The sequence below is a fragment of the Papaver somniferum genome, unplaced genomic scaffold (assembly GCF_003573695.1).
Source record: "Papaver somniferum cultivar HN1 unplaced genomic scaffold, ASM357369v1 unplaced-scaffold_114, whole genome shotgun sequence".
Lineage (NCBI taxonomy): Eukaryota > Viridiplantae > Streptophyta > Magnoliopsida > Ranunculales > Papaveraceae > Papaver > Papaver somniferum.
This window is the reverse complement of record NW_020620381.1, coordinates 364,793-383,453: the sequence shown is the minus strand read 5'-3', so window position 1 is coordinate 383,453 and position 18,661 is coordinate 364,793. Positions and strand designations below refer to the sequence as shown.

The window sequence follows — 18,661 nt, the reverse complement described above, 5'->3', positions numbered from 1 at the left end:
GTATGCCCCAAATGACTGTTCAAAAATTAGATTTCCATTCAAAGTTACCGAACTAACCATGCTGTATTCCTCCTGCCCAGTCAAAAACCCCATGAGTCCTTTCTTTTTCTCCTGAGCTCCCACCAAAATTCAATCCTAAACCCTAAATATAACAATTTTGTACAGAAGCTTTTCCGTTTGACAAAGATTCTCTGCTAAATTCTCTATCTTCCTGCTAACGGTTAGTGAACTCATGTCTATATTTTTGTATAACCGATTTTTTCTTCATTTTTTTGGAAAAACAAAAACTAGGCTTTAGTTGGATGATTATACTACTAGTTAAGAAAACCCACTACAAACTCAATTAGGTTGTGAACATTATAGTATCAGTTAAAACCCTAACAAGTATCTATCTATGATGCTTTCGTGGTTGCGTCGTAAAGTTTTCTACCCTTTAATGGATATTGGACAACTCGTTAGTTTATAATAAAATAAACTGTATAACCATAAACATATGATTGAATTTCATGCATGCTTATTCTGATAACGAAAAGAGTAGATAATACTAATTTTCAGGTAATTGTCTTCTTCAGCTGGGTTTTATTGCTGCTTGTAGTTGTAGTTAATATATCTGTGGGAGCAAAATGATCTCGGCTATTTCATGGGTTCCTAAAGGGATTGCAAAGGCTATGTTGGGACCTTAGTCCCACATTGGTAGATAGGACTTAATTGGGTAAGTCAATGGGATCCCTCCTCTAATCAACTTGTGTTGGAACAGAGAAGAATATTTGGTTTCTCTATTTATGATTGGTCTATACTGCAAGAAAATATTCTCTAGATATGTTCTAGATATGCTGCTATCTATACGTAAGATATGTGGTAGGTGTAAGCTATATATAAGTCTTGTAAAAACTCCATTGATAATAAGAAACCCTAAGTCGTTCTTCTCCCGTGGACGTAGGCTATAGCCGAACCACGTAAATCTGTGTTCTTTCTTCTACCTGTTTAATTAACAACATGGTATCAGGGGATCGTTAACGATCCTGGCCATTACTCTGTCATCAAGTTTGTTTTCTCTGTGTGTTCCCTATGGCATAATCAGATCATAATACTAGTCTGCGATTAACTTATGTTTTGTTGAATGATGTCAATTATGTCAGCTGGTCCAGGGCTGCTGCTCTTGCTCTTTGGGGTAAAAGAAAATCTGGGTATATTGGTGAGAATAGTACCTGTCCAGATGCTAAAGATCCAAAGTATGATGATTGGATTGTTGATGATCAACTGGTTCGCACGTGGATTCTCCAGTCGATGGAACCACATATTTCAGAAATTTTCTCGTTCTCAGAATCTGCAAAGGATTTGTGGAAGTCTGTTGCTAGTCTGTATGGCTTACGGAATAATGCTGCTCGGGTGTTTGAGCTGAAACGTGAGATTGCTGAGGCTGAACAAGGTACGAAAAGTTTTACTGAGCATTTTGGTTATTTAAAAAAGAAGAGGGATGAACTTGATACATATCGTCCCCATACAACTGATGCCAAAACTCTCTTGAAGAGGTTTGAGGAGGATAAAATCTTTGATGTGCTCAGTAGCCTCAAACCAGAGTATGAATCTCTTAGAAGCACTATTCTCATGAGTGCTGAATTGCCAAGTCTGTCTAGTGTCTGTGCGACTGTGCAGCGTGAAGAGACACGTAAGAAAGTTATGAATCATGTTTCTAAAAGAATTGTAGACCTGGATGCAGCTGAATCCAGTGCTCTTATGAGCTACAAAGATGATAAACGAAGAGCCGTGCCATTTGATAAGGACAAGAACTCTCGTGCTAAGGGTAAGAGAGAAGTTTTTCATTGTGATCATTGTAATAAAACTGGTCACAGCAAGGATCATTGTTGGGATATTTATCCTCATCTTAAAGCTAATTTTGACAAAAATAAGCTTGCTCGAGCTGCTGTAGCTGATAATTCATCCTTCACCATAGACCAATTGAAGGATTTCTTTAACCAGTTGGGTAATAAGACTGAGCGCAAGGCCACACATGCTTCAGGTAACTTACTAGCCTTTCTTACTACGCCTGTTTCCAACCGTCACATCTAGATTATTGATTCAGGAGCTACAGATCATATGGCAAATGATCCTTCGTCAGTTCATATATTTATTCGCAGCTCTCATAAAGATTTTTCTGTTGCTAATGTCTCTACTGCTCTTGTGATGGGCAGTGGGAAAGTGAATTTTTTTCCAGATTGCCCGCCATCTAATGCACTTGTTGTTCCATCGTTTCCTACTCAGTTGTTATCTGTTGGCCAAATCACTAATTCTCTGAATTGTGATGTTACATTTACCCCTACCTCGGTCATCTTTCAGGATCGAAAGACGAAGAAGACGATTGGTAGAGGCATATTTTCTTATGGATTGTACCTGTTACGCTCCAGTGACATGGCATGTCTCACTCAAAGATCTAATCCGCAGTTCCTTTATCATCAACGATTTGGACATCCTTCCAGTCGTGTTTTGTCTAGGATTTTTCCCACATTTCCTGTCCAGTATCAAGTCTGTGATGTTTGCCAGTTTTCTAAACAGTCTCGTTTTCCATTTCCTAATTCCGTGACTCGAGCTAAAATGGCTTTTGAATTAATTCATTCTGATTTATGGGGTCCTGCTCCAATTGATGCTTATGATGGGTATAAGTATTTTGTTATCTTTATAGATGATTGGTCACGTGCTACATGGATCTACTTACTCAAATCCAAAACTGAAGTTTCATCTGTATTTGCGGATTTTCATTGTATGATACGCAACCAATTTGATGCACATGTTAAAATTTTTAGATCACATAATGGCACTGAGTTTGTCAAAGGCCTTCTTCCAGGTTATTTGCGCAGTCATGGTATTATCCATCAAACTAGCTGTGTTGGTACCTCGCAGCAAAATGGTGTTGCTGAACGGAAACTCCGTCACATTCTGGAAACAACTCGTGCTCTTATGATTCAGATGCATGTTCCAAAGAAATTCTGGTCTCATGGTTCTCTGACGGCCACTTATTTGATCAATCGTCTGCTTAGTCGTGTGCTTGAGTTCAAATCTCCATTGGAGGTTTTAAAACACATCATCAGCCTAGCATTTCTCATCTCAGAGTTTTCGGTTGTGTCTGTTATGTACATTTACAGGCAAAGCATCGTGATAAACTGGATTCACGGGCAACCAAATGTGTGTTCTTTGGTTACTCATCTACAAAAAAGGATATTTGTTATCATCCACCCACTAGAAAGCTACAGATTTCTCGTGATGTTGTGTTTGATGAAACAGTGGCTTACTTTCAGTGTGACTCTGGCAGTCGGTCTCAGGGGGAGTGTTACACAGATTTGGCACCACTTCCAGTTATTAATGAGATACCTACTGCAACAGATTCCCACAGAGATAATGGTGGTGGGGTAGTTGGTGGACTTACCTAATGCAGTGTTGGATGTGCATAATGAAGCAGTTCATGAGAAGCTTCAGACAATAATGTTAGTGTTACTGATGATGATACAGGATTACAAGATGTGCCGCATCAAGTTCCAGAACTGAGGTTATGGTTCCACAAGATCACAACCAGTGGTACCAATTGTCAGAACCTCAAGTCGTGAGAAGAAGCTCCAGAGAAATACAAAGATTTCTTTACATATCATTCCGCTGCGTATCCATATAGCACATTTAACTTATGATCATGTAGGTTCTTCACACTCTGCATTTCTAAGTGCTATATCCAGTCATCAAGAACCTAAAAACTACAATGAAGCAAAGTCTAATCCAAAATGGAGGGCACCAATGGAGAATGAGTTACGTGCCTTAGATGTAATAATACATACAGTATTGTCAAGTTGCCTCCGGGAAGAAGACTGTTGGATGTAGATGGGTGTACAAAATTAAATACAGAAGTGATGGAACTGTTGAGCGTTATAAGGCGAGATTAGTGGCAAGAGGTTTTACTCAAAGATATGGAGAAGATTACACACAGAAACTTTGCACCAGTTGCAAAGATGAATACTTTTCGTGTTCTCATGTCTCTTGCAGTTAATAAAGATTGGAAATTGTTTCAAATGGATGTGAAGAATGCATTCTTACAAGGTGATCTAGAAGAAGAGGTATATATGAGTATACCACCTGGACACCCACGAGAAGGAGAGAGCAATATGGTTTTCAAGCTTAAGAAGGCAATATATGGTTTAAAGCAATCACCACGTGCGTGGTATGCAAAGCTAAGTTCAGTACTCATCCAGAATAAGTTCAAAAGGATCTCCGCCGATTCTTCCTTGTTTATTAAAAGAAGTAATCTTGGTACAACTATAGTTCTAGTGTATGTTGATGACCTTGTGATTACAGGAGACAATCAACAAGAAATTAGAAATCTTAAAGAAATGTTTCATTCCAGATTTGACATCAAGGATTTAGGGATACTGAAGTATTTCCTGGGATTAGAAGTTGCTTACTCAAAGAAGGGTATTTTTCTGAATCAAAGAAAATACGTGTTGGACCTGTTGAAGGCTACAGGAAAAATGGGAGTAAAGCCTTGTGATACTCCTACAGAAAATGGCAACAAACTTGATAATGATGGTGATATGTTAAGTGATATTGGGTCATATCAAAGGTTAGTAGGCAAGTTAATTTATCTTACTGTTATCAGACCTGACATAGCACATGCAGTAAGCTTAGTCAGTCGTTATATGCATACACCTCGTGTTAAACATTTGAATGCAGTAAGCAGGATTTTACAGTATTTAAAAGGATCACCAGGAAGAGGAGTTTTGATGACAAAGAATGAAGCTTATTCAATTTCTAGCTACTGTATAACAACATATTCGGATGCTGATTATGCTGGATGTCCAGTTGATCGTAAATCAACAACAGGGTACTGCATATTCTTTGGTGGTAATCTGGTTACATGGAGAAGCAAGAAACAAAATGTTGTTTCTCGATCAAGTGCTGAAGCAGAATACAGAGCCATGGCTTCAACAACATGTGAGATTTTTTGGCTGCGAGCATTACTTAAAGATTTGGGTTTTCTGTCACCTCAGCCGGCTAAGATGTTCTGTGACAATCAAGTTGCGATACAAATTGCGTCAAATCCCACCTTTCATGAGCGTACAAAGCACATAGAAGTGGATTGTCATTTTGTTAGAGAGAAGGTATTAGCCAAAGTAATATGCACTCCTTTCGTTCGTAGCCATCAACAACTGACAGATGTTTTTACTAAGGGTTTACCTGTCAAGCAATTCAACGGAATTCTATCCAAGTTGGGCTCTATTGATATCTTCGCACCAACTTGAGGGGGAGTGTTGGAACAGAGAAAAATATTTGGTTTCTCTATTTATGATTGGTCTATACTGCAAGAAAATATTCTCTAGATATGCTCTAGATATGCTGCTATCTATACGTAAGATATGTGGTATGTGTAAGCTATATATAAGTCTTGTAAAAAATCCATTGATAATAAGAAATCCTAAGTCGTTCTTCTCCCGTGGACGTAGGCTATAGCCGAACCACATAAATCTGTGTTCTTTCTTCTACATGTTTAATTAACAACAACTTGTTTTCGAGTTGAGTTCTATGGGTTTATGACGAGTTAGGGTCGGTACCCTAACAGGCTATTCAAGTTGAGGTTGAGCCACCCACTAAAGAGGAAATCAATGAGATAATGAAAAGTACTAGTACCTTAGCGATAAGGTAAACTCTATATATCATTATGATGTAAACATGGTCGAGTTATTGCACTCCTTTTGGTTCTAATAATTTATGTCTTATTTAGGGAGGACTCTGATAATGAAGATAATGAAGAAATGGATGTTGGTGCTGCAAACGGAGCTGCTGATCGTGTGATATCCCAAGCATTAGCTGCTGCAGAGGCTCTTGGGGTAAAACCTAGAAGCAGTACTAGTTTTGGCACTAAAGATATGACTGATGCCCTCGAGGAGCTTAACATGGATAATTATGATGAAGAGGATGATGGTAACTTTTATATATATAATATATGTTTTTATTTAATTTACCACCACTGCTTTCTTCTTTGTGTTATTATAAGGAGAACAACTCATTGTTAAGACTGTATATGGAGCTTGATAAGTAGATTTTTTAGGTGATATGTTTTGTTGAAGTTGATTTCCTTTTCCAATGTATAACACACATTATTTTAATTCTCTGGCATTGAAATATTTAGTACTGGAATTGGGGATAATACTATCCAAGTAACCAGATGGACCCTTATCTGATGAAAGATGTGAGCTTGATAATATCTCAGTGTCCACTGTATCTTATTCAAACAGTGTGCAGAATCTAAAATTTATGCTCTTGGCAGGATGACGATGAGGATGACGAATAAATTGAGGATATGACCATAAAAGCATCGGATGCAGTTATTCTGTCTGCACGTACTGATGGCGACGATATCAGCCAACTTCAGGCATGTAATAGTGGACTATCAAAATTTCTTACAAAACATACTTAAGAGTATTAGATTTCTATTTGTAACGCATCTTAACATTTATGCGGAAATGTCGGTGGAGTTTGTATGGGTTTCCAACATAGATACATAATGTTTGAGAAGTTTTATTGGATTACTTGTTACTCCTTTTTTTCTGTCCTAGATTTAATTTTATATAACAAGTGAAGTGAAATGTACATCTCAATCGGTATAACTGCAGGTTTGTGTTTTGGAGGAGTTGGAAGATGGTGAGCTTAACTTTTACTCTCATCATGATATCATCCTTCGGTCTTTCCCCCTCTGCACTGCTTGGCTTGATTTTGACCATAAAAGGAAAGGTGGAGGTAAAGGTGAGTTATTGATCGCTCTCTCATATGAATAGTAAAAGGTGCTTATTTGTTTTCAATAATAGTCAGATTACTGATGCTTTGAGCAGTCATCAACGAAAATTTATTTATAATGAAAATACTCATCAGTAGGCTCATACTAAGAAAGTAAGAATTCTCTGCTTTGTGTACGTAGTAACAAATATTATCTTTCTGATAAATGTTGATTTTGTTTAATTCTAGTTAATAGTATTTATTTTTTCATCTGAATGTTGTCAGGCAACTTTGTAGCCGTGGGTACGATGGAGCCTGCTATTGAAATTTGGGATCTGGACCTGGTATGTTGGAAACATATTTCTTCCCTTTATTGGTTGATGCAGCCCAATGGTCGGGACATGGGAGTGTGCGTGTTAATTTTCTTCTTTTTTTGTTTGTAACTCCAACCCTCTAAACTTCATGCATTTAAATCTTATTTCCTACAGATTGATGAAATTCAGCCATCCCTGGTATTGGGTGGTGTTACGAAGAAAAAAAAGAAGGGGAAATAGGTTAGACACAATGCTTAACTCCTATATCTCTTTTCAGTTTCATTTCTTGGATACTATTTTGTATTTTCAATAATTGTTAGCTACTCATCCATTCCTGGCATTTTCACCATATAGAAGGCCACATGATGATGCGTTGCCTTCATTAGCCTATTGTAACTACCTTATATGGATATGCATTTTGGTTCTGTTCCTTAGTTGTTGTTTTTTGTTGGGAGGTGAGCTTAGTGGTGGCACCTCGTGTTGAGGCCTTTTTAATTGGTTTCGAGGTTTTCTTATAGTATACAAAAAGTTCCTCTTGTCATGTCTAAAACTCACACAGACACAACATCTAAAACAGGAAAACATGAACTTTGCTTTATTTGCAAATTCAGAATGTAATTTATTTTGTTTCAGAAAGCTGAGGACCAAAAGGGTAGTCATACAGATTCTATACTTGGTCTTGATTGGAACAAGAAATTCAAGTAAGCTTCAAAACTTTGGGAGACAGTACTATTTGTTTCATTAATGATAGTGTTGGCTAATGTTATTTTTTTGTAAATCTGTTGAATTCGTTAGGTGTCTTGCCAGTGCAAGTGCTGACAAGTCCGTTAAGGTTTGGGATCTAGAGACGCAAAACTGCCAAACAATAAACCACCATACTGACAAGGCACAACTCTGATTTATTCCCAATATTGGTGATTTATGTAGAGGAATTGCTTGGATCCTACTTTTGATTTATTATTCTCTTCATCTTGTTTCAGGTTCAAGCTGTTGCATGGAATCCACACAAACCAAATTCTCTTCTTAGTGGATCTTTTGATCGCTCAGTTGTCTTGGTAATAAGATACCACCACACTTTTTTCTTCGTTTAGTAGTGAGATTCAGAGTTATGAATTAGATATGTGTAAGGAAAGATTTACATTTTCAGACTAATCCAACCCCACTGTGGATGGCGAAGAACATGTCTTTTCATAGCAGAGACAAAGTGCTTTAAAGCCCTGATTTCATGTCCGAAACATTTGAATTCCATAATATGTGGTCATGAAGAATAATATGTTGCACTTAATTTGTTATACTTGTTCCATGTGTGCAATTTATGGGTAGCAAAAATAAAATAAGAAATCACGCATCCTGAGTTTTCTGTATGTTAAATTTCTTAACTAATTTTTGTATAATTATGCTTCTGACATCTCATTGTTTGTTCTTACATTATCTGATTTCTACAACATGCAGGTAGACGTGCATAATCCTTTACATGCGTGTAGTAAATCTGTACTTACAGCAGATGTTGAATGCTTAGCATGGGATCCAAATGATCAGCACTCGTGTTTGGTAAGTCATTGTTTTATTTTCCATGGGTTGTTTTCCGTCCTATGTATCTTAGAATCCGTGAAACCTGGTGCTATTGATTAGTTATCAGCTCCAAAGAAACAACATGAACTTAAATTATACGTTTTAAGTTGTAACATAATGGAGGTGTATAATTTGGATCAATTTATCAACGAATTCAATTAACTAGCAACACGTTGTAAGCAGCGGTGTACTGAAGTCCTTTGCTGATTTTTTTTTCTCTCTCAGATCAGTCTAGAAAATGGTACTGTACAAGGTTTTGATGTCCGAGTTGCTTCATCTGACCCTACTTCAATGTTGAAGCCATCTTTCACTCTTCAGGCTCATGATAAGGAAGTTACCTCGATTTCGTTTTGTCCAACTGCTCCAAAGGTATGCATTTGTTTCCTCTCAAACATTTGTAAATTCAGACATGATCTATATAACAAAGGACATAACTTACAATCGTCATGTTTCTATATATAGCTACTAGCTAAGGGATCGACAGATAAAATGGTAATGCCTTACCCTTGATCCCACTACTGTAAGGATTTTTCTCGTCTCTCTACTTATTTTTATAACATTTTACTTCTTTACGGTTTCAAGGTGAAACTCTGGGATCTATCAAACAACCAGCCCTCGTGTGTCGCATCTAAAAACCTTAACGCTGTAAGTGACCTATAAGTCTCTTATGGAGTGACTAATTGCCGATTTCTGTTTCATATTCTGCAGAACAGATTTTGACTTTTTAACAGATTGATTTTTAATACGTATTTTATATTGCTAGGGAGCTGTATTTTCTACGTCCTTTTCCGAAGATTGTCCTTTCTTGCTAGCCGTAGGAGGCTCCAAAGGAGATATGCAAGTGAGTAGAGTGAATACTTACAATTATTACCCCTGCTCACTGCACCAAATCAAGTATTTACTAATGGAAGAAACGTGTTACTAAAAAAATAGGAGCTAATTTCCCTTACCAAGAAAGACAGTTACATATAGGGTGTTATATAATGTGCTAGAATTTTTTCTAACTATAAATCTATAAATCTATTAGGGAAATTAAATAGCCTAACACTTCACTTCTATTACAATATTTATCCTAATTAATGGCATTTTACACTTCATATTTACCTTGTAATGTAGAAATTATGTTATAATGTTTACTGACCCTTTATATAACAGTTCAAGTGACTAATAGCGGGACGACATGTGTCTCATTTTTTCAAAATAATCCAACACAGTTCCTCCGTCAGGAATTTGTTAGATTTCAATAAAAAGAATACTGGCACTTTCAGGTGATTCAGGCCTGGAAGCCGGTCACCTGAGAATACTAGTTCCGGTCACCTGAGAATTTCAGTCCATCCATATTTTCAAATTCAAATTTTGAGACTGCAAATTATTATAATTATTCTTATTTGTCAATTTACAATAAATTCAGCAACAATTTACAATGTAATCTTTGGCTGAAATACATACTACACAGTCAGGTGTAAAAGAAAACTGATTTAGCTAGTGTGCATTACTACACAGACGATATCCCTGCTTTATATCTAACTAGCATTCCAACATCATAGAGGTAACCTATATATGTGGTCGGTGCCGGTGTTCAGTTGTACCTCCAAGAGGACTTCTTCATTGACATTGTGAACTGGTTCCCCTTGCTGGAGATGTGATAGCATAAGATTCCAAGCTTGATCGTGTATGGGCATCAGAATACCATTATGTGATGTTGTTTCTAGTACCTGCACAGTTGTTGTAAGAAGTTAGGTGTAGTCTTATCCTTTTATGATCCAACATACATAAAAAAATGGATACAAATACACTAGATTTTTTTCAGTGTTGTTAATCACCACATATTTGCATTCACATAGAACTAGAACATAGGTCAGTGACTATTTCCTTCAGGTCTTACAAGTTTATGTCAGCATGTTGGTAATACATTCATGAGTAGTGGATTGTTGCTTGCCATTCGCATCTAACCCAGCTTGTCCCCTCGTTTGTGCCTGCATTTGAACAAGTATTGGTAAGTATGAGCATACAAAGTATGTACCAAAAACTCAACATACTTCCAAATTACTGCACCAGCTACTTACCATGAAACCTTTTGAAATTAATACAAGATATTTGATGAATCATCTGAACTGTCATCATCTCTGGATTCTTGCTTCTTTGCTGCTGGTGCAGGAGCAGCAGCTTTCTTTGCAACTCGCTGTTGCATCAACAAATTTTTTTTCTTATCAATAAATCAACCGACCCAATAAAACCAATAAGAAAAAATGAGCACTTTCAAATGACATAAAAGTGAACTTGTATATTACAAATGATCAATGAAAACTCACATCCTCAGAGCTTGAATCACCGGAACTATCATCACTACTTGACTTCTCTTTCTTCTTGAAATTTGCATTCTTCGCTGGAGCAGCTGCATCCTTTTTAACTGGAGCAGAATCCTTGGGTTTAACCTCCTAATAGACATAAACTTTTGTCAAACATAACATCTTTTAAATTCAAAATAAACAAACCCGCAAAAAGAAAATGTACTCACTTCCTCAGAATCACCATCAAATCTGATTCAGAGCTTCTAGATTCTGGTTTTGATTTCTTAGCTGCTGCTTGCTTTGTAACAGGAACCTCCTGAAATAACAACTTGAAATATGTAATACATACTAGAAACTAAAAACTACACATAAATTACTTCCATGGTTTAGATAATAGTGAAAGACTTGAAATGAAAACTATCTTACATCATCAGAAGATGATTCTCCTTCACTGTTAGATTCCTCTTTCTTCTTCTTAGGAGCACCTTCTCAAATAATTTCCACCCTTTTAAGAATTGCAGTACTTGGTCTTTCAATCTTTAGATAATCCACGAGCACCTATGTAGTAAATATGATCAGATTGCAACAATACAATGCAAGTATTTACATAGTAAAGTTTGTAACCTATTGAAAGTAAGCAACCTAAAATGACAATTTAACTCATTCTTTCTTACAGATTTTGCCTTTTGAGTAAACTGTATGACTCTCGACCACATGTGTGATGTAGGGTCCACTTTGTTGGAATTGATTTTGGGGTTAACAGCTAAATGGGTATTGAAAATGTGTATGATTCCCTTAAATAACTCACGGTACACTCAACTGGATTTGGGAGAAACAAATTTTATTTATTACAAAAATTGGTCGTACAGGACCTTACTTCTTTTATACAGGACCTTACTTCTTTTACAAAGAGGACTTTACTTCTTTCACTTTCTCACCTTACTACCCACTACGGGATTTCACTCAATTACACTTCGACTTACACCTACACCTCACTTGATGTTGTCACTCGATTACACTTCACAACTGAGCACACCGATGCCTATTTATAGGCTTTACTTGACCGACTCCACATAGGTTTCTCTAGAGTATTCTTATTACGGACTGACTATACACATTTCTACACAACCCGTCTTTGACTGTCTAGAAAATCTAGACTTATCTCCAGCCGTACGGTACTTGCTAGAATACTCTAGACTAGCCGACCAATTTCCTTCTTCTAGATTATTCTTGATCACTCCAAATCAAGTTTACATTTTTAACACACTTCTTTTGATTTTCTGCATATTTGGTATGGTTTTCCTTAACACCAGGTTTGCTTTCATTCTCGAATCCTGAACTTATGTGGAAGAGACCGCCTAACAATATACTTGGACAAATGATTTGGCACATTGAACTCGAATTTTTGCTGAAATAAACGAGTTTTAAGTAAGCAAATCAACAGGATTCATCAAGCCATTCATTCATACCTGTAACTCTAAATAACCAGAATAGAAGAAAAAATGTTTACCATTAACTTAAACCACACATCTTCTTTCAAGTTCTCTGGAACCTCCCTCCAATCCAGGTATTTCACCGTACAATATACTCGGACAAGTTTGCCAGCCTGATTAGCTAATTTGTTTACATTGTCGCCAACAAGTAGCCCATATGCATCTACATTTACCACCAACTTTAGCTTAGCAATAACATTAGCTTGAGTAGTTGAAAAAGTATAAGCAGATTCACCAGTTTGAGATGAAGAAACGTTTGTATCTGTAGATGCTTAAAAGGTTTCCATCTGTATCGATACAAAAAAAATATGTCAAATACTTATACGTAATACTCAGAACTATGAGAACCACATGCTCATAGACTGTAAGGTTGTTTCCTTTTGCAGAAAATATGTCAAATACTTATATGTAATACTCAGAAACCCAGATATAAACTGAAGCAAGTATTGTACATACGTACAACAGGGTAACAATTCAATTTCTCAAACTCTTAAGATTAAATGTATACAATAGACAGAACCTTAATGTCAAAATACAGAACGCTAAAATAGAAAACATACAAGTAAATGAAATTGAAGCAAATAAGGTGAATACATATTTGACTTAGCTCTAACATGAGTATAAAGAATTAGAGAATGGCTGAACACACATTCATATAGGATACACCATGTTGAAGAACAAACATTATGTCCAATAAAATATGTATTCTAAGCAAACACCATGTTTCTAAATCCCACAAAAATGAACAAAAAAACAAATCCAGACTAACCCCTGGATGAAAATCTAAGCAAACTTCAAACATACAAAACACAACAAGCCATATCAATACTATTTACCAAGTTCTAGTTAACCATAGAAGGATAGACTATCACTCTAACCCCTTTACAAAAACAAAACAAGAACCTCTAAACAGAGATTAAAACCCAATAACCTATTTTTCAGACAAACAGAAACCTATAAAAAGAATCCTCAAAAATTACACACAAAACATAGTACATTCAAATATCCTTGTGCAAATCACACAGAAAACTAGTTGTATTAAAAAGGAACAAAAAAATCAAGAGATTCAGAGGTAGATTCACAAACCTTTGAACACAGTGACTCCTCCAAATGGACTTCCAAATAACCCTAAAAATAAAGTAGAATTAGAAAAAAATTAGTATCGAAATCTTAATATACAGAAACAGAAACCTAAAATCTTAATATCAAAACCAATTTCCAAAAGAAACTGGAACCCTTATATCTTAATATCAGAAATTGATGACATAAACAAAAAAAAAAATATAGTTTTCACCTTAAGAGAGGCAGAGATTTGATGAAACCCTAAGTTTGGCTAAAAAAATAGAATCAGGTCAGGAGATTACATAGAAAAGAGAAAACAAAAGGGGGAACTAAAACTTATATGTGAATCCATTCTAAAATTTTGAGTAATTTAGGGGGGAAACGAATTTTTGGAGAGTGGGAAAAATTGGGGATTTCGTTTTTCACGAAGTTGATAAGGTTTTGTGATGCAAAGAAACAGGTGTGGTCTAATGCGATCCATTCTAGCATTTAGATAACCATTCATTTTTATTATCCTAATCGACAGTCATAGATCCCTTGTTATGCTCATACGGATCCAGCCAAATGGAGGGTTAAAAATCATGTATTTTTCATCTTACGGATTGCACAATTGACGGTTCAAAATTAGCCACACTTTTGAGACCAGATTCCGAATCACTTATCAATTTCTAAGACACAATCTAAACCAAATAGTTGGTTTCGAATACTAATGTAGGTATAATTTATAACCGGGAATCCATCTTTAACACGAGATCGAAGAAATATAAGTAAGTGCACAAAAGCGGCGTGACACGAAACCGATTTTCTTATAAGCCTCGGAGATTTCGTTGGATAAAAACACATAAACCTGTGTCTTGAAGACAATATCATTCCCATTCCTCCCTTAATTTCCTTCTCTTTCTTTCGGGTATTTTAAGGATAGAAAGAAAATTTAATTTCATTCTTCCTAAACGCTCTCTCAGTTTTTCATTCTTTTTTCAGCCCTTAAATTCTGTCTGTCTTCATTGAACCTGTGACCTTAAATTCTCTGTCAGTCTTCATTGCTGACTTCTGATCCTGTGACTTAAATTCTCTGTCAGTCTTCATTGACCTGTGATCTTAAATTCTCTCCACCTTAGCATTAATCACACGCCCGCTTCTCCTGTTTGTTTCTCTACTGCTGTTTTTGCCGGTAAGTTTTTTTTTTCTTTATTTCCACTGTTTTACGCTGTGTTGATTTGTGAATTCTCTGCTACTGTTGTTCCTTGTTTGTGATGAAGAACTTCTTCTGATGCTTGCATACTAGTTTGCCCCTGTTCTTCATCTTAAATTAAGGAAGCCACTACTTCGAGGGTGAATTTATGAAATTTTGAGCATGTATACTAATTTTAGGGTTTCTTTCGTGCGTGTGTATTGCTATGGATGTGTTTTTTGATCTTTGGTAATGTTTTTTGTGTGTAACTTGTTCTTGATTTTATTCTTTCGCAGCCATGTCTGACCGTCCGCGGCTATACTTATCAGACTCCTGATTCTGGGTATCGAGATCTCCTCCGCGTCGAGAGTCTCAAGATGATGTTCGTCGGAGTCGAGTTTCTTCTGGAGCGAAAGCCTCGTCCTCTAGGGAAGAGATTCCTCCGATAATTCCGTCTGGTTCCGAAGAGTCTTTGATCGCTCAGCGGCTCGTCCTCGTGATGATACTAGGAGTACGCAGGCTCCGCCCCGCGCTGTTGCTTTTGACATTCCTCCTCTACGTTCGTTAGTGCCCGAGCATCATCTACGGTCTTCTCCAACTTTTAAAGGGAAGAATACGAAGGGTAGCTCCTAGGGTTGAATCTTCAAAGAATCCCCCCGTGAAGAGAAAAGCTTCGGAAGCGTTCGTTAGTTCATCCGGCCCCGCCGAGGAGGATGAGGCTGCTCCCTTGATACGCAGTGTCTCTGTTAGCAAAAAAGTAACCTTCAAGCATATCGATCTCGAAATATTCAAGGAAAAGCATGAGCTTCAAGCCTTCGGGGTTCGTTTCTATGCCCCTGAGGATGATATTACGTATGAGCTTATCTCCAAGTATGAGTTCGATGAATTTCATTTGTTAACGACGGTTGGGCATTCGAAGCTGGTCTTATGCTGCCGTTGTACAAATCAGGTGATTCCTTCTACGACGTGCTCGCTAGTCGTGAGGCTCTTCCACCAATACTCACAGCCGTTCCGTATCCCAACTATCGGGGAATTATCTCCGCGCCCTGAAGGAATGCTATCTGCGGAGTAAGGGGGAAACGTCGATGACTTGTTACGTCCCCAATCCCATGGAGAAGGAATGGTATACTCCTGAGAATTTCAATAACTCCTTCGGTGATTACGTCAATAGTAGGAATCGCAAGCCGTGGAGTGTCAGCCTTCGGAATCTCCCTGCTCCTCGGGCGAGATTCGTCTGTTAAATGAGGTCAGCGATGCCAAGCTGAAGTATGTTCCTGGCACGGAGGCGTCTAGTCGTCGGAAACTCTTCCCCGCGCGAGAGAGGATCAAGCGCGATCATGACTACGAGTGGCACGCCACCGTTATCGAGATAGTTGGTCCGTGGGCTTACGGTTGGATTCCTGGTCCCCGCGGTTGGCGGCCTACCGAGAATAGTAAGCCGCGCGAGTCTCCTCCTGTTCGCTATGGAGATTTCTGTCCCTGGCGTCTGAACTTTGCGGGTAATTTTCCTTATGCCCTGACGTCGTAGAGGGAGACGAGGAGGAAGGTTCCGGTGCTATACTCCCACCGAAGAATACTCAGCTGCTCAGGTACGCGATTCTAGCTGCGCTTCTTTTTTAGAACTTCCATCAGTCGGGAAAAATAATTCTTTTTGTGGTTTGGTTTCAGGTTGAAGAAGAAAAAGATTAGGCCGAAGCAGTCTTCTACTACGGTGATGGGCGAGGTTGAAGCCCAAGAAGAAGTTACTAGTCCAGTGAACGAAGAGTTTGCTGAGGACGAGATTACAGATGGGGAGGAACGTACTGGTACCTCCCCTATCAATGTCGAAGAAGAGGTCTTCGCTGGTCATGGTGATGAAGGAAGGAACAAAGCCGTGGTGGCTGATGACGTTGTTATCGGGGATGTTTCCGTCCCTGCTGGTGATGTCGCGGATACCCTTCCCACTTCTCAAGAATTTTCTTTTGATCGGATGTATTCCACGGGGGAGTTCTTTGACGAAGCCCTCGATTTTCCCGAGGACTTCTCTTTACTTTCCCCCAATGATGATTGGGATGTTCTTGGTGGTGATGGTAATGGGGATGCTACTGTAGAAGATGTTGGTGCGGAGGGCTGCTGTGCATGTAGGCGCGGAGGAGCATGCCAACATTTGTGCTGAGGGGGTCGTGTCAGAGAAGGAAAATCTGTTCGATGCGCCTGCCGATAATCTTCCCCAGTCGCCGACGTCTGAGGGTGAGGACGCCATCATGGATTGGTTTAAGGAAAAGAATCTTCTTTGTCTCTCATCCCGCTCCTGTTGTTGCTGGGGAAAAGGAATCAACCGCGTATACCCGTCGCATGATGGAGATGTCTTCTAAGGCGCGGTGTCTGAAGCCTGGGGAAAAAGGTTGACTGTTCCCGAAGCTACCCTGTGCCGGAGCCTCCTACTTCCGTTGCCGATATGATGGCCATCGCCGACGGGTATCAATATGGCTTTCCGCAGCAGCGTGTGCTGGAGGTAAATTTTCGTACATACTTCTACGTGACGATCAATTCGGTGAAATAATGTTTTGTCATCTTGATGTGTAGATGATGAGGAGTGAGCATTGTAACCACGTGCTGTATCAGTTCTTCAAAGCGAAATCTCTGAAGCTCGAGGCTAAGCTTCGTCAAGAAAAGGAATTATCTGCGGCTGAGGTGGAAATAGAAGAACTGAAGAAAAGCCTTAAGGAGAAAGAAAAGCTGGGTGAAGCAGAGGCTGATCTTCGTTCAGAACTTGTTGCAGTGCGCGCTGAGTTAGAGCAAACTCGTAGCCAAGTTTCCACTTTCACAGGTTTGGTTCTTTTCCCTCGCCGTATGTCGTCATTCTTTATCTCTTAGTTGTTCTGTCTGAGTCTCCCCACCCTATCTCCAGTGGGTGGCGTCCCCGAGCTGATATGGCTTCGAAACGAAAGAGCTCGGCAAAAATCTCGTATTAGAGATTTGGTTGAGAAAATTAAGAGTGAAGCTAAGAAATGGGATGCTCGGGCTGAGGTATGGCGCGCGCGGCATGTTCAGATGGTCGACATGCAAAATCTGTACAACCATGATCGTGCTTTATTTAATGGCACACTGCTGTGGACCCGTGATAATCTGCGGGAAGCCCGTGAGCGTACTTCCTTGTTGGAATCTAGGATTCAGCTGTGGAAGAAGAATTACAGACGGCTCGATCCATTCCTCTTTCAGGGGTCCAGGATAATATGCTCTGTCTTGCCAGAGAAAGAGATGATGCTCGTGCTGAAGTCTACGCTCTCAGCAATGCTCTTTCCGCGTCCGTGCCGACGTAGCTCGTCATGCTGAGTCTGAGAGGAATCTTGAAGTGTGCATGTACAGACTCAGCAAAGGGGTCTCAGAGATAAATAAAGAGGTCGACCACCTTCGTCATATGGACTCGATGAAGCAGGTAGAATTAGATGCCTGTCAATTTACTCTCACCAACCTTCAACTAGACTATAAGAAATTATCCGCGGAATATGATCATCTTGATGAAGCGCGAGATGCGGTTGTTAATGAGTATGAAGAGGCTTCGGCTTGTGTCGAAGGTATAATCCCATTTCATCGAGTGTGACCTTGTTTTTTTTCTACGCTAACTCCGTGGTGTTGTCTTTTTCAGAGCTCGAGGGACGCCTTCGCGTCACAAATGAAAAACTTGAAAAGGCTCAATCTTCCTTAGCGCAGCAGGAAGAACAGACCAATCACTTCAAGAATTTAGCAGCAACCCGCGAGGAGGCCGTTGGTGCTGCTTCTAGAGAAGTGAATCGGCTATCTTCGTTATTATCCCAAGCCCAACAGCGGACAACAGTTATTAAGCACAAGGCTCGTTGTCAATTGGCTGAGGAGACGAACAAGATGCTGGAGAGGATAGAACTTGGCCTAAGGAACGAACATGGTCTCGTGAAGAACTATCCTCGTCGTCCCGTTCCTTCTGCCTTGCCCAGCTCCTCGGGCCCCTTTCTGGTGGGAGCGTCCCATCAAGTCTTCGGAATAATCCTG

The 18,661-nt window shown here is 38.9% G+C and overlaps 1 long non-coding RNA gene and 1 pseudogene across 3 annotated transcripts; one reads left to right on the top strand and one right to left on the bottom strand.

Moving 5' to 3' along the window:
- The first annotated feature begins 623 nt into the window (after nt 1–623).
- On the top strand, nt 624–9,800 carry LOC113328693 (annotated as a pseudogene).
- A 278-nt stretch (nt 9,801–10,078) lies between these two features.
- On the bottom strand, nt 10,079–13,920 carry LOC113328897. Of its 3 annotated transcripts, XR_003349596.1 has the most exons (9): nt 13,715–13,920; nt 13,507–13,548; nt 12,438–12,707; nt 11,354–11,485; nt 11,155–11,243; nt 10,949–11,074; nt 10,703–10,818; nt 10,522–10,612; nt 10,079–10,351 (listed from the first exon to the last, which is right to left on the bottom strand). It is a non-coding gene; the product is annotated as an uncharacterized LOC113328897 (long non-coding RNA). The 3 variants fall into 3 exon arrangements; XR_003349595.1 differs by lacking the exons at nt 10,079–10,351; nt 10,522–10,612; nt 10,703–10,818; ... (1 more) ...; nt 11,155–11,243; nt 11,354–11,485 and adding an exon at nt 11,979–12,335 and having other exon boundaries at nt 12,438–12,583; nt 12,656–12,707; XR_003349594.1 differs by lacking the exons at nt 10,079–10,351; nt 10,522–10,612; nt 10,703–10,818; ... (1 more) ...; nt 11,155–11,243; nt 11,354–11,485 and adding an exon at nt 11,979–12,335.
- Between the last annotated feature and the right edge of the window lie 4,741 nt (nt 13,921–18,661).